The sequence below is a fragment of the Convolutriloba macropyga genome, chromosome 5 (assembly GCF_964194025.1).
Source record: "Convolutriloba macropyga chromosome 5, txConMacr16.3, whole genome shotgun sequence".
Taxonomy (NCBI): Eukaryota; Metazoa; Xenacoelomorpha; order Acoela; family Convolutidae; genus Convolutriloba; species Convolutriloba macropyga.
Genome location: NC_134472.1, coordinates 41,243,856 through 41,258,066, shown reverse-complemented (window position 1 = coordinate 41,258,066; position 14,211 = coordinate 41,243,856). Strand labels below are relative to the sequence as shown.

Below are 14,211 nucleotides of genomic sequence, written 5' to 3'. Positions count from 1 at the left end.
TTCGATCCAATACCTATCTTAGCATTTTACCATGTATGCATCAAATAGTAACATTTCAAAGATCTGACAATGTAATTCAGGTTCCCAAACAATGGTTGAATTAGTTAGGGCTGTTGGGTGACAGTATCCTTTGTCTACATTGCATGGTAATTTGGTACCATCTAATGAAATTTCATTCGTTTTTAGGTTCAGTGTTAGTGATACTTCGCTTAATGACAATGTCCAATCTAGGAAATCGAGTCGACTTTGGACTTTTCGTCCTTCTTTACAATTGAATTGTCTGTTTTTAGATGCTGTCGGTATCCAGGATTCGTCTGTATAATCGTAAACTAATCTTCCGTATTGTGGTGTTAACTGGGTGATGTATGATAATCTAATTTCTCCTGAAGCTTTTTCTATTCGAGTTTTGTAAACTTGGGTTTTTCATATAATTAAAAGAAATATTATTATTTTTATGTTGATATTTAGTATTTTTTAGTATGTTGATTCGTGCTAATTTTTTTCTGACCTCATCAGGGTCTAATATTTTCGTTCGTTGGGCATCCGAGTAATAATAATTTTGACGGTTTGCTCGGATGTAATCGGTGTGTTAAGAACACCAATGAACAGTTTCTTTTATTGTTCCTTCAACTGCGAATGCTTTGATTTCTATTGCTTTTGCTCTAGATAGTAGTTGTACTTCAGTTTTTTCCATTTCTAGATCCATAGGTTTAAATGTGCAGGTGCTAAATTTATTGAGTTCATAGTATTTAACATTGCTGATTTTGTTATTTTCACAATCATAAAATTCGACAAATATGTCTTGTGGTCCTGTTGGTGGTCCAGCTGTGATTGTGTTATTACTTTGTTTTAGATTTTTATCTATTATTCTTCGTGAGCGTTTGTGTATTTTGTTATGGTTTGTTTCATTTGTTGATATTGTTTTTGCTGATTGAGGAATATTGTGATTTCTGCGATATGGTGCTATTATCGCTCCGTTAAGACTAGTCAGTACTTGGTGTATTCCAGCTATTTTCTGTTTTGATATTGGAAATTCTAGGTTATTGGGTATTTGAGAGTGTATTTCGAGCTGAGTTTTTTCTAGATATTGTATGGTATTTTCCCCAGTTATGGAACCAATAGTCTGCTCGTATATTCCACAGATCTTCTTAATCTGATTCGGTGATATTTATAATATTCGTTAAGTAATTATTATTTATTTTGTGTTTAGTTCGATCTTGTAGGTTTTTGATGTCTTTTGCACGAAGTTTAATTGGTCCTATACCGTATTCAAGGTATGTTAGTAATAAGAATAGAAATATAAAGGTGAAAAGTATTACGTGTAATATGACTAGTTGAACCGACGCGTGTACGTTAGTCCTGTCCTGTGTGTGGGTTATAAAATGATGCAAAACCAAGTGTTTGCTGTGTATATCTATCAAATTTGTTTATAAATTCAGTGCAAATAAACGGCGGAGGTGTAGTACGAGTGGTAATGGATGGGGTTGCTGCGTGAAAGGGATGGTTAAAAATGGTGTTATATCTAATTGTTGATTTAAAGTGTAATTCTAAACTTGGTGTTGATAGTACGTTAATTGCGTTTTGTCTCTGTCGGGTAGTGAGGTTTACAGTATGTTCAAGTCTTTCTCTTGCCCAATTAGTAAATGTGTCTCCTAGGCTTGTTGGTCCGTATAAAACTGGTGCTGGTGTAAATGTTGTGTGATCTAATAGAAATCTTTGCGTATGTTCACGAGCTCTGCTTCTCGTTGGTGGGTTTTGGTTATTTATTGCTGGTAGTATGGATCCTCTTGGTCCTGTATAATTTTCAGGTAGTCTTAATTCCGGTTCAATGTTTATACTGGATATAATAGGTGAATGATCTGGTACTAACAATGATTCTATTTGGGAGTATGTAATAGATATGTTTTCTTCTAAAGATGTGTTTTGTGTTGAGAGGGTTAGGCTTGATCTTGGTGTTATTTGTGAGCTCGAGACTGATTCTCGTGATGATGCCGACCAAAATGAGCTTTGGGGTGCGATTGCTTGATGTTGTCTATGTTGTTGTTGTACAAAGTTAAAATCTTGTACTTGTTGTCTTGTTGGTTGATAAAAGGGATTCGCTCTAAGTTCCGTTGATGTGGGAGTGGCTATTGATGATTCGCTAGGTAATTCTGGTGAAGCAATACTAAAATTTTGTAATGTTGGTGTACTTCTTCTGCTAGATGATTCTGAACGTCTGGTGCTTATTGGTCTTATGTCGTTATTGTCTATTTCGTTATCTGTTGTACGATATGGGATTAAAGGTGCTTGGTTTGGATACGAAAATGAAGATCTTCTTCTTGCTTTTACTAGAGTCCTCCTGGGTTGGACGCTTTCGCGTCTAACTGTGTATGGATTCTCTGTTCCTATTTCACTTTCTTCTGGTGATGTTGGTATATTAGTTAAATCAGTGACTTCGTTGTCGTGCGGTCGTTCAATATTATGATTATTACTAATTGACGCAATTGTGTAAATTAAGCGCTCCTGTAAGGAGTTCCTGATGGGTTATTTTGGTGTCTATTGTTTGTAGCGAAATGGTTATTTATTGATGGATTATTATTTCTTGGTATTATTCTATTTTGTTGAATATTGTGTTGTGTTATTTGTGAATTTGATCGGAGATTCAGTTGTGTTGTATTTTGTTGGGATGTGTTGTTATACAATGCAACTGTGTTATTACGTGTAAATGCGAGTGTGGTGGGATTGTTTTGGTAGTTTGGGTCTTGAGTATATTGTGCGTTTAATTCTGCTGGTGGTGATAGAATAAGTAATGGAGTAATGGTTTGTATAGGTTGGCTTGTTTGTGCGCATAAATTAGAAATCCAAACTTAGTGATTTTCACGTACGTTTATTTGGTATATTAGAACATTTCCATAATATTGTGTATTTTCTGGAAAAGCTACTTGTAAGTAAAAGTTATGGGCTCTTAAAGTATAGTAATTAGCTTCTTCAACGCGTCCGTCGGGATCAATTTTGATTCGTGTTTTTATGGTCCAAATATAGATTTTAATAAGTTATAGCACATTAACACAAAAAAATTTATTATAAATGCTGTTTTTAGGAATTGGAAGATTTCAAGTTCAATATTTTCAAGAAATTTTTTGCAAAAATGGTTTGTGTCTTCCTCGTTTAAACCTTGTCCTTCTTACATTAAATAGATTGGCATAGTTGCATGTATTACTCTATTTCTTCGAAGGGCGGTACGTATAATTTCAAATGCTAGATATATCGAAATGGCTACTATACACGGTGTTGTTAGTATTGTGATTAGACTGATTGTAGTGTAGAATATTATAAAGGCATCAATTTTGGCGGTTTTAGGTGAATATTTCGGTATTGTTTTCAGAGACTATTACAAATGGTGTTTTAAATTTAGAAATGTCAATACACTTTTCTTGAGTTAGTTGTCGTCTGAGATTCTCGTAATCTATCATAGAATGTAACGTGATTGGTTTTTTCAGTAGATGATAAAAGTAGTCTTCTCCGCAGTGAAGATCTACTAAGGCATTATTCTTTTTAATTGCTGTGCACGTTATAAGGTATTTTTTGTGGTGTTCTACAAGTAAGCAAATGTAATGGATCGTTATTATAATGAAAATGACATTGTGCGTGTAAGTTTAATTGTTTCTATTTGTTTCTGTTATAAGAACATTCAACTACAATTGCTACTTCAGATTTGCGCCTTTTGTCCATCTATATCGTACATATCTAGTTCTAGTGTGTCCGTATTTGTCTTTCGTTTGAAATCTAAATGTAATATTGATTATTTCAGTATTTTTGGCTATTTTGAAGTGTTTGTCTATTATTACTTTTCCTGACTTCTGTCTCGTTACGCGTATTCGCATAAAGGTATTTTAACAATTAATGTTGTTAACAACTTATATTGAAAGTAAGATTTAGCTGGATATTTTGAACTTCTACTATTTCGTTAGCAATCTGTAGTGTTTGTTCGTAAATTGGTACTAGTTCTGGGTGTTCTTTGTACAAACTAGATTGTAGATTAATATAGATATAGGTGCATCCGGCGATATTAGTATTTATATTTGTATCAGTTACAAAGTGTTTATGATAATAAATATACGGGTTTTGTATGTCTATCGTTAGGTTGATATCCATTTTTGTATTTTTTAATTATGTTTTCTTAATAGAAGACAAGATGGAATTTCTAAATGGTGGAATCAATATGATGTAGGTGTTAACATAATCTAGAAATCTGAGTATTATTCTAAATCTGAAAACTATTACAGTTCTGATAAATATGAATGTCTAAATATTCAGTGTACCATGCAAACTATTACAACTATCACAATTATGTGTACTCACTTGAGAAAGGTGATTAACTAATGAAGAAGGTGATTTGAAATTTGTAGAAGCTGAGACTGAATTGGCGAAATGTAGAGAGGAAGTGTGTTGGAGATTACTCCGTTTAACTGGGTATGATCCTGGTATGGGATTTGGAATATATTCGTTGATTGGAATTGTACTCAGAATAGTATCTGAAAGAGGGTTGATCAGGTGTTTTAATGAGATAAAGATTACCTGTATCAAAGACTGACTTCTGATTCTATGAAAACATCAAGAGGAATTTTCTTACTGGTCTTTTTTAAGAGTTCTTGTTTGATGGAGGAAATAGAGATTAAACAGGTTGTTTTTGGTTTGATGAGAATGTTAGACTTAGCTTAAATTATTAAGCTTTGTTAATTAGAGATCTAGTTTGAAATTGGATTTTATTCCAAGATTGAGAAGATTGAACTGGTAGTGAAAGTCAACTGACCAGCAAGAAGCAAAATTGAGATAGTGATGACAATTCTATATCGAATTGGTTCTTTCTATAATTCCCAATGAGCATTTTGTTTGAGTTTTCGAATCCTTTTAAGCGTGTCTGCCATTCATCAATAGTGGCCATTAGCAATGTGTTTTAATTGGCTTCTGAACAACTTTAATTGAATCTGAACAACAGGTAGTGGCTTCAAGTGGATTCATTGAGTGGCAGTTGCGATCTTTAAACTTGTTCTACTCTGTTGAACACAGTCTTTCCGTCTGTATTCAGTGAGTAAGTATTGTTTAACAATGTCGATTTGTCTGTTTTAAGAGTATTTGAGCCTTTCCAAAGCCGTAAAAGTGTGTTACTTTGTCGGACTGAATACTTTAATTGCGTCCATACAAGTGTTTGAAAGTCTTAAGTATTTAAAAGCATTTTCTTTTAATTATCATACTTAAGTCTTCCTTTTATTTTCAAGTGTTTTAAGTGATTCCTTAATGGATTTATGCAAGATTTTTCCTTTCTGAGATGGAGAAAACTGAAATTTGTGGGTACTTTTTGAATCGCTCAACTCCTTAGGTGTACACTTGGTGTTATTTTTCAAGTGCTAAAATTGGTTTTATCGTACCTAAGTGTTCTTATACGAAGATCGTGAAGTACGTATTAATGTAGTTTTTAATGTAGTAGGCGTTTCTGGGAGTCTGAATTTGTTATCCGTTAATGGGTTGGAGTCTTTATTTAATGGATTTAAATGTTGAAGCGTGTTTGATTGACGTTTGCTAATTGCGTATATGACTTATCTATTTTCGTTCATTCGGACGATCCGTGTCATTTAGCAGAATATTGTTTGATGTAAGGTTATGACTGTCGGTTATGACTGTCGTGATGGAGGTGTTGTGAACGTTAGTGTAGAGGTTGTAAATGTAGTGTAGAATTAGAATATGAAATAGTGTAAAAGGTGTTGTACGCGCGGTGTGTGCGGGTAACTATGTGTATGTATTATGTGTAGACTGAAGTGTTATCAATAGTGGTTATTGATATAAACAGTGGTTATTAATTCAAACAGTGGTTATTAGTATCGTATTGACGTGAGTGAACGGAAGAGTGTGTATTGTGAATTCTGCTCACTTAAAAAAATGTTGGATAGACAGAATATATGCTTTCGGATATGAATTACAATGTGACTAGAGGAGGATATGTATTACTAAGTAGTGATGAAATCGTATTAGAGGTATGTTTATCTTCGTAATACGACTAATGGTGTGACTAAAAGAAGGTGATTTGATGTGGATGTTACCAGATAATAATTTATTTTTTACTTTATTTCAGGTGATAAGAGAATGGAGTTTCGTGTGCGTTTTATGAAGCTGTTGGCGAAGTTGTTTATTTTATTCGTTATTTTGGGATTCATGATGTCGGATTATTTTATGGCGGAAGTAGTGGATGGATTAGTAATATCATCAATATTGTCAATATTATTTAGTCGTCATAATAGATAATATTTCCTCTAATATTGAATTATTCCCGTTGTTATGGTGCTATAATTATTGGTGCTAACGTCGGAATCCGTTAATTTAGTTCAGTAGTTATTAGATGACTCTAGTTCAGTTATTAGTTATTCGTTTTTCGATAAATTTACTTCAATTAGTTTCAGTTAAGTTACGTTGGTTAGTTTACATTTCCTTAGTTTACATTCCTTCATTTACTGCGATTCTTTTAGTTGTTACATTCGTTTAGTTTAGTTTACATTCGTTTAGATTACATTCGTTCAGTGGAGTTATTGTTGTTGATTAGCTGTTATTGATTCATAGTTCGAAACGTAGTTGTTTGAAGATGTCTTCAGGTATTTAGTCTAGATTAGTTTAGGATAAGTTTAGGATATTAGTTTAGTTTAGGATATTAGCTTTAGATTAGTAGAATTAGGTTACTGAATTTTATTACGATTATTTAGATTTCGGCTAGGTAGTGATCAGTTAGCTGGTGATCAGTTCTTTATTTATTAGTTAGTTAGTTAGGTATTAGTTATTTAGTTATTTATAGTGTTGATAGTTAATTTAAATAATTAGTTTAATTACTCGTGTTGTATTTCGTGTTATTTAGATAGTTGTAGTTTAATTATAGTTCGTTTATAGTAGTCGGTTAGTTTACAGTTTTTTACACTAGTTTATTTGTTTATCTATAGTTAGCAATGTAGGTCTAGTTAGCTTAGTGCTTTCACTGAGTTTAGCAAGTTTACCGGGTTTAGTTAGTTTAGTTAGTTTACCGTTATTTATGTAGATAGTTAGCAGAATATTATTAGAACACTTTAGTGTAGATTAGTTGCGTGTGTCTAGCTTATGTTCCCGAATGGTTGTGCATTAGATAGTGCCGATGTATGGTGCCGGTGCCGTGTATGGTGCCGGTGCCGGTGCCGTGTATTATATCGGTGCCGGCTGATGTCGATCTCGGTGCCGTCATTGATGGAACTCCTTCACTGTAATTAATTCATTGCAGGTATTTGTGTTTGTCTCGCTGAGGTGCTTGCAGGTATTTGTGTATGTCTCGCTGAGGTGCTCTGCTGATTGTCATTGTAATTACGAGATTGTGTATTGGTTTGGGTTTGAGATTTTACTTCGTATACGTGACTTTTTAAGACAACTAACGAGTATATTAGTTGTTTTTATCATTTGATTAGCTTGATTAGTTTGATTATTAGATTAGGTGTTGTTATTCATTTTATTTTCTATTGGGTGTTGTTGCAGTAATGCTGCTCCGATTCCGGTGTTGGAAGCATCAGTATTGATGTAAACTGGTTTAATAGTGTCTGGCATGGTTATTTCGAGTTTTTTGGTTATCGTTTGTTTCATTTTCTCAAATACTGTTTGGTGTTCTTTTGTCCATTTAAATTCTGTTTCTTTATGTAATAGTTTATAAAGGGGTTGTAGTATGGGTTGCATTCCATAGACATATTTGGCTAAGAAATTTATGGTTCCAAGGTATCGTTGAAGTGATTTCATGCTATTTGGTGGTTCTAATTTTTGGAATCGAATCCTTCAATCCGTGAAGTCAAAGGTTTTATTTTTTTGTTTTCAATTATATGTCCAAGAAATTTTACTTTCTTCAGCATGAAGTAAGTTTTATCAGGTGCTGCTCTAAGGTTTTCTTTTTGTAGTATTTTGTGATATTCTTCCAATGTTTCATACATTTGGTCGTACGTTGTTGTTTGAATGAAGATATCGTCTACGTAGGTGATTACTGTTCCTTTCCGAATTCGTGGATATAGAAAATGAGTAAGGATTGAGCCGAATGCTGCTGGTCCAAATGATATACCATAGAATAATCGTTTAAAACAATACTGTACGTTTCCAATCGTGAAATGGGTATATCTCATGGATTCGTTATCTAAGGGAACTTGGTTATATGCACTGTTCAGATCTGCTGTTGAGAAAATTGTACCGTTTATTCGGGTTAATGCTACATCTACTGGTTCTATTGGCCAGTTACACTTTGATTCGTCTATCATACTGTTCAAGTATCTAGCGTCTAAGACGATTTTTAGTGATTCTCCTTTTCGTAGGATGATCACTGGGTTTGTGAATGTGTTGCCGGTGGACAATTGTTCTTTGTTGACAGGTGAAAATATATCGTACTTTTTCAATACGCCGAGTAGATATTGATTTGGATCTCTTAAATGAATTGGTACTTTGCTGACTCTCTGCTTTTTGAAGACTGCATCTTTTTTCATAGGTAGGTTAAGTTTTACTTTTGTTTTTCCAACGTCAAATTTTGTTGTAGCATATACATTTCTGTATTTGAAAATTATGTCTACTATTTTGACAAATTGTTCTTGTGTTAGTTGAGAATATTGGAAATCAAACATTTGTATAAATTCTTTGCCCTTGTCATTGTATTTGGTGATATTAAATTTGCATTTGAAATTAGGTTTTCTTTCGAATTTTGCAACTTGGTTTATACTTTCGTCGTTGTTTATATGAAGAATATCATTGATATCGTTTTCATTTTCATAGGTGAGGTGATATAATGCTGAGAAAAGGTCTAACGAGTTTGTTTGGTAAACTTCCATATGAAACGTTTTAAATGTTGTGTTTTGATATATAAATCCAACTAGTTCATTTTTGAGTATCATTTTATGATTATTTTTGTTAATTAGGTAAATGTCTGCGAAATTCTCGTTGTCTTTGGTTAAATCCTTAATATCGGTGAATGAAAGGTTATGGTACTTATTAAAAGGTTCAAAGTAATGTAGTGATCCGTGCAGAATTTTTCCGTTTAATTTTTCCATTCTTTTGAAAATGGGAATTGGGAAGGTTAAACATTTGTGTTCGTGTGGTTCGAAGTACTGGGTTTCCTTGTTGTATACAGGGTATATTCTAGAGTAATATGGATATTCTTTGTTTGTGTTTTGAAAGAAGTGGATTTCATTGTCAATATCTGTTGGTGTGTTGATTGTTAATTTATTTGTGTTAACGTCTATTGTTTCAATATATTCTTTAAAGAAAGGGGTTCCAAGAATGTTATGGTTACATTGTGTTATATAGAAAAATGTATTAAAAATTGGGTGAGGATTACTCCTATTATTAGAGATTCTTTCCGGTGTCACGTTTAGATTTATAGTTCCCAAACTTTCGATTTTCGTATTATTTGCGGCAGTCAGGGTTCTAATTGATTTGGTTAATTGGAGTTGGGGATTATTGTATTTTAACTCGTTCCATGTGTCTTCGTTTAGGAGATTGAGTGTGGCTCCGGAATCCTATAGGAAATCAACTTCGAGTATTGGTTTTTGTTTAGTAAAATGGGTTTCTAAGCTTGTGCATTGATACATTGGTAGTATTCATGTAGAATTTGATTCTATCGTGTTAATCGAGCTGCAAGTATTTTCTTGTGCGTTATAAAATTTTTCTAATATTTGCTGATCTTCATCCGAAGAATCTGTTGAGTAATTGCACTCTTCAACTCCAGGCGGATCTTGTTCATTTTTGTGTGCTTTGTCTTCAATATTATTGACACTATTTCCGTTTTGTCGATGGTATAATTTATGATTATTGCAGTTTCCGTTATTACTACTTTGTCTGTAGTTTTGATTATTTGATCCTCGATTTCTATCGTTGCAGTGGTATCTACTTCCGTTATTGCTATTAGAGTTTCTATCTCTATTATATGGTGATCTGGACTGGTACGGTGATCTCGAATGTTGATATGGTGATCGTGAATTGTATCTTTGGTTATTACGATTATCTGAAATTGAACGGTTGGAATTACTATTAATGTTGTTTCAATTATTTCTGTGGTAGCTATTACTACGGTTCCTGTTATTTGAATAGTTTCGGTTATTATTGTTTCTGTTATAACTCTGTGATTTGTTTCTGTTTTTGTTGTCACATCTGTTTTGTGATCTATTATTACTATAAGATCGATGGTTGCTGTATGATCTATTATTGCTGTAGGGTCTGTTCGAGTATCTACTATTATTGTTATTATAGTTTCGATTACTTTGGTTACTTGGGTATCTACTATTTCGGTTAGGTGTTCTACTTCTCTGGTTGCTGTAAACAGGTGAAGTTGAAGGTAATTGTCTACCGTTGACGTTATTTGAACTTATTTGTCTGTTAGGTAAATTCTGGTTATTTCTCATGTGACCGTTGAATGATCTTTCTCGTGGTTTATTTTGTTGTTCTCTCTGTGGTCTTTTGAAACATCTACCTTTGGTATGACCGTGTGAACTACAATAACTGCAGAATAATGCAAACTTTGGTCTGCCTTTGAAATTTTTTCTATCATATGTATTGTTGATTCCATTTCATACATTACAGACTGCGTCTTCGAATTGATCAAGATTGCTTTGATTTAGATTATCTGTATTGCTACATATATCTGATATTTGGTTAATATCTATTTGCTGGTTACGGGTGCTTTGATTTACTTCATACAATCGTTTATGGTTGTTAGTGATAGTCCTGGATAAGTCCATTTGATCTATTTTCTCTAGTAAGGTTTTAAATGGCATTTCAGGTTCTTGAGGTGTTGGTTTGTGATTTGCGTGTTTTTTCAACGCTGCTGTTTTTAGTTCATTATCTAAGCATCGTATAAAAGTTTGGTTCATTACACTATTTTTGTAATCTTCAGTGTATAAGCTGTATGCTGTTTTGACTAATGTTTCAATTCTTATTGCTAGTGATCTTAATGATTCATTTGTATGTTTTTGAATTTGTTGGAGCACTATTTTGGCTTGTTGTTTAGATTTTTCGGAATCAAATATGTCCGAGAATTCTTTGCAGAATAGTTCCCAATCAAATTTGGTTTCACTTGGTAAGGTTGAATACCATTTTTGAGCAGGTCCTTGTAAGGTGTGTAGGATCAATGCTGCTCTTTTTACTTTCCACTCATGCTGCCCAGGCTTGCTTACTGGTTCTATACCGTTACTGAATATCATTGCTGCGATGATACTTTTGAGATATTCTTCAACTGTATATCCAGGATCGGTGCCATGAAATGGTTTAATTGTTGTGGGTACTGACCCATTTGAGCTCAAGGTTTCTATTTGTGGTTCTTCGTTTATACTCATTGAGGTTAATTGTTTATAAAATGGTAAGGGAGTTTCCGTTACGGAATTATTCTGATTTTCGGTGTCTTCAGACTGTTGTTGTCTCTGATAGTTTATTTCGGTTCTTCTTCTATTTTGTGTACTTATTGCATTTCTTTGATTTTGTTGTGTATTGAATTCAATTATTGTCTGTTGTATTTAATCATAAGCTTCGTTCAGTTGTGCTTCGTGTCTCCTTTGGAGATTTTCACTCATTCTGTTAAACTTGTTCTCCATATTTTCTAGAAATTTGTTAAAATTTGCTTCTGTTAGTCTTGTACTTTGGTTTTCATTAAAGCTTGATGTCGCAATGTGATTATTTGTAATATTAGGTACTACTGGGTTATAGGTGTATTCGTTATTATTTCCAAATCCAACATGAATACGATTTTGTTGTACTTTCTGTTTTTTGTTTCTATCTGTTATCATTGCAACTTGTTGATATGAATCATTTTCGTCGTCTGTATCATTTAGGCGTTCACGACTGTTATTTTTATGAGTGAATAGGTTTGCAATCAGATTCTTGTCTGGTATAAGTGTTGATTTCCGTTTCTCCGGTTGTACTGTAAGGTTTTCTTTTGGTGTCGAAGTGAAAGTTATTTTTTTGGTGTTGTTATGGATAGTGATCCAGTTTGTTCTCTATCATAAATTTTAACTTTTTTGTGTTGTGATGTTAGTCTGTTCTTCGATAGGAGTCTGTTCTTCGATAGGAGTACTAGTGGATAGAGCACGGGTCCCAATGCTGCTATCTAGACTTAGTCTCAGATATATTTCAAGAGCGGAGTAGAGAGAGAGGTTCATATACTTTATTGTTATATCAGGTCTGACACTGAAGGAACCAACTATAGAGTGAAAGGAAAGGTTTTAGCACATTTCTAAAAGGGAAAACAATAAATATAGTTTTATCCAATTAGAAACTAGTATTTGAGTTTCAATAAATAATTTGTCTTCTTTTGAATAAATAGTTTTTTCAAGTTTATTTGTGGATGTCAATCAAGATTGACTCCACATTGAACAGTTTGATGCTGCAAAATTGTTTGAAGTTCTGGCTTCTTTATGTATTCCTTTTTCTGTGGGGTCGTGATTAGTCTTATTAATAACAGGCCCAATTGGTTTCCTGAGGTGTTGCATCCTAATTCGTCACGTTTTGTAGTCACGTCATATTAAGTCTGTTATGACTTTTGAAAAAACTTGTTTTCAAAGATTATTTGGGTTTTTGAGTTTCATTTTTTAAAGTTTTTGGGTGGATTTGCAGCTCAGTCTCCGTAAACACAGGTCACAGCCCGTTTGCAGTGAGCTATTATTTAATCTGCATAACAGATTTGGCTTCAGACATTTGTTTCTCTGCTTTAGTAAAACTGTTACGACGTGATTTCATAAATTTTTTGAGATTTTTATATATTTGTACGTTTTAAATGACGTTTTAAATTTATATGGCGTTGAAATTTTGCCCAATTGAACACTGAATAATGACATATCTCAATTGCGTCTTTTGGATATATAAATGAAAATTCTAGTGATTTCAGTTGATTTCTAATGACATTAACTACTGTGAAGTTAATTGTTTTCAGAAATAGAAACGTATTTTCGAATCTCGCACCTCTTTGCCCCTTTTTTGTCGACATGCTAACCAGTCGCATTGAGGACAATTCCCATATCTTTTCTAATGAAGCATAGGTGACATCGAACTTTGGTCGTAATTGATGTGTTGTTTGATTTTTTATTGTCCTTTCTAGTAGCCCGATCATCAACAACTTTCGTCGGCCCTCTAGAGTGGCAACATGGTATTCCATTGGTTGTTTATTGAACGATAAGTTGTTTTAAAGTTCTTTATCTCTTCATTAATTGGTAGCCAATTCAGTCAAGAGTGGTGATGAGCGGGGTCGGAACATTATGTGCGTACCCACATTACCGTGCTTTCTGGTTAGATAAAGATTCATAAAACACTCAAATGTTCATGTCTCTTTCTTACAGGAGAGCATTTGCATTCGCAACACGGGGTTAGAAGAAAATAGGTAGGGTTATTGGACAAATGCAGACTAAAAAGTAAAACAGCAAAACCAATAATAGCCTCAATTTCAATTAAACAAACTCGGCAGATTGCAAGAAAATAGCCGCCATTGATTCCCGTAACCAAGATTGGGATTGAAAGAAGAGAAAAAAAACTGCAAAAACTTTTTGTACAAATAATTTTAAAGTGCAAAATACATTGATGTAATTTTGGAGCTGAACATGTACATGTTTCGTAGGGGGACCGCACAGGGGCTACTAGTATCAATACCAATAAGCATTAGAGATGGTAACTAAGAACAAAAGTTCGAGTAACGGGCATCTAAAATCGGGCTTTATGTGTTTATCCCGTTTCTATTTCTGATTTCTTTTTTTTATACTGACTGTTCATTTCGAATTGCTCTGCGGAGCAACTGCTGTCTAAAAACACTTTTAGCAAAATGAGAGAAGAGTGAAACTAGCCTAGAGAAGTCAGAAAGATTTCACGCAAAATGTCGAAAAGGCGGCAAAATGAGGTAAAGCAAAAAATTTTTATTCGACGAAGTAAAAAATATAGCAGGACAAGTCCTGACGTACATTTCAAAAAATTCTTATGGAATAAACACAAAACTGGACCTAGAACGGACTATGGGTGAATTGGGAAAAACATTCCTAACAGAAAACAGATTAAAAAATAAAAAAACAGAAAATCTATGTCAAAATGCCGCTAGCGAGTGGATTCAATATTGATTGACATCCAGAAATAAAACTTGAAAAAACTATTTATTCAAAAAAGAATAAATTATTTATTGAAACTCGAATACTCGTTTCTGATTGGATAAAGTTATATTTATTTTTTCCC

General features: G+C 33.5%; 1 protein-coding gene across 2 annotated transcripts in view; it reads right to left on the bottom strand.

Annotated features, from left to right (window-relative positions):
• Nucleotides 1-14,211, bottom strand: part of LOC142339396 (uncharacterized) — a 503,522-nt gene that overhangs the window by 421,894 nt on the left and 67,417 nt on the right. Inside the window, exon 1 of one of the 2 annotated variants that reach the window (XM_075389412.1) lies at nucleotides 3,024-3,034. The exons of the other annotated variant lie outside the window; for it this stretch is intronic. The gene's annotated coding sequence lies outside the window, so the exon portion shown is untranslated. Of the gene's footprint in view, nucleotides 1-3,023; nucleotides 3,035-14,211 lie in introns of those variants that run through there. 2 annotated transcript variants of the gene reach the window in all.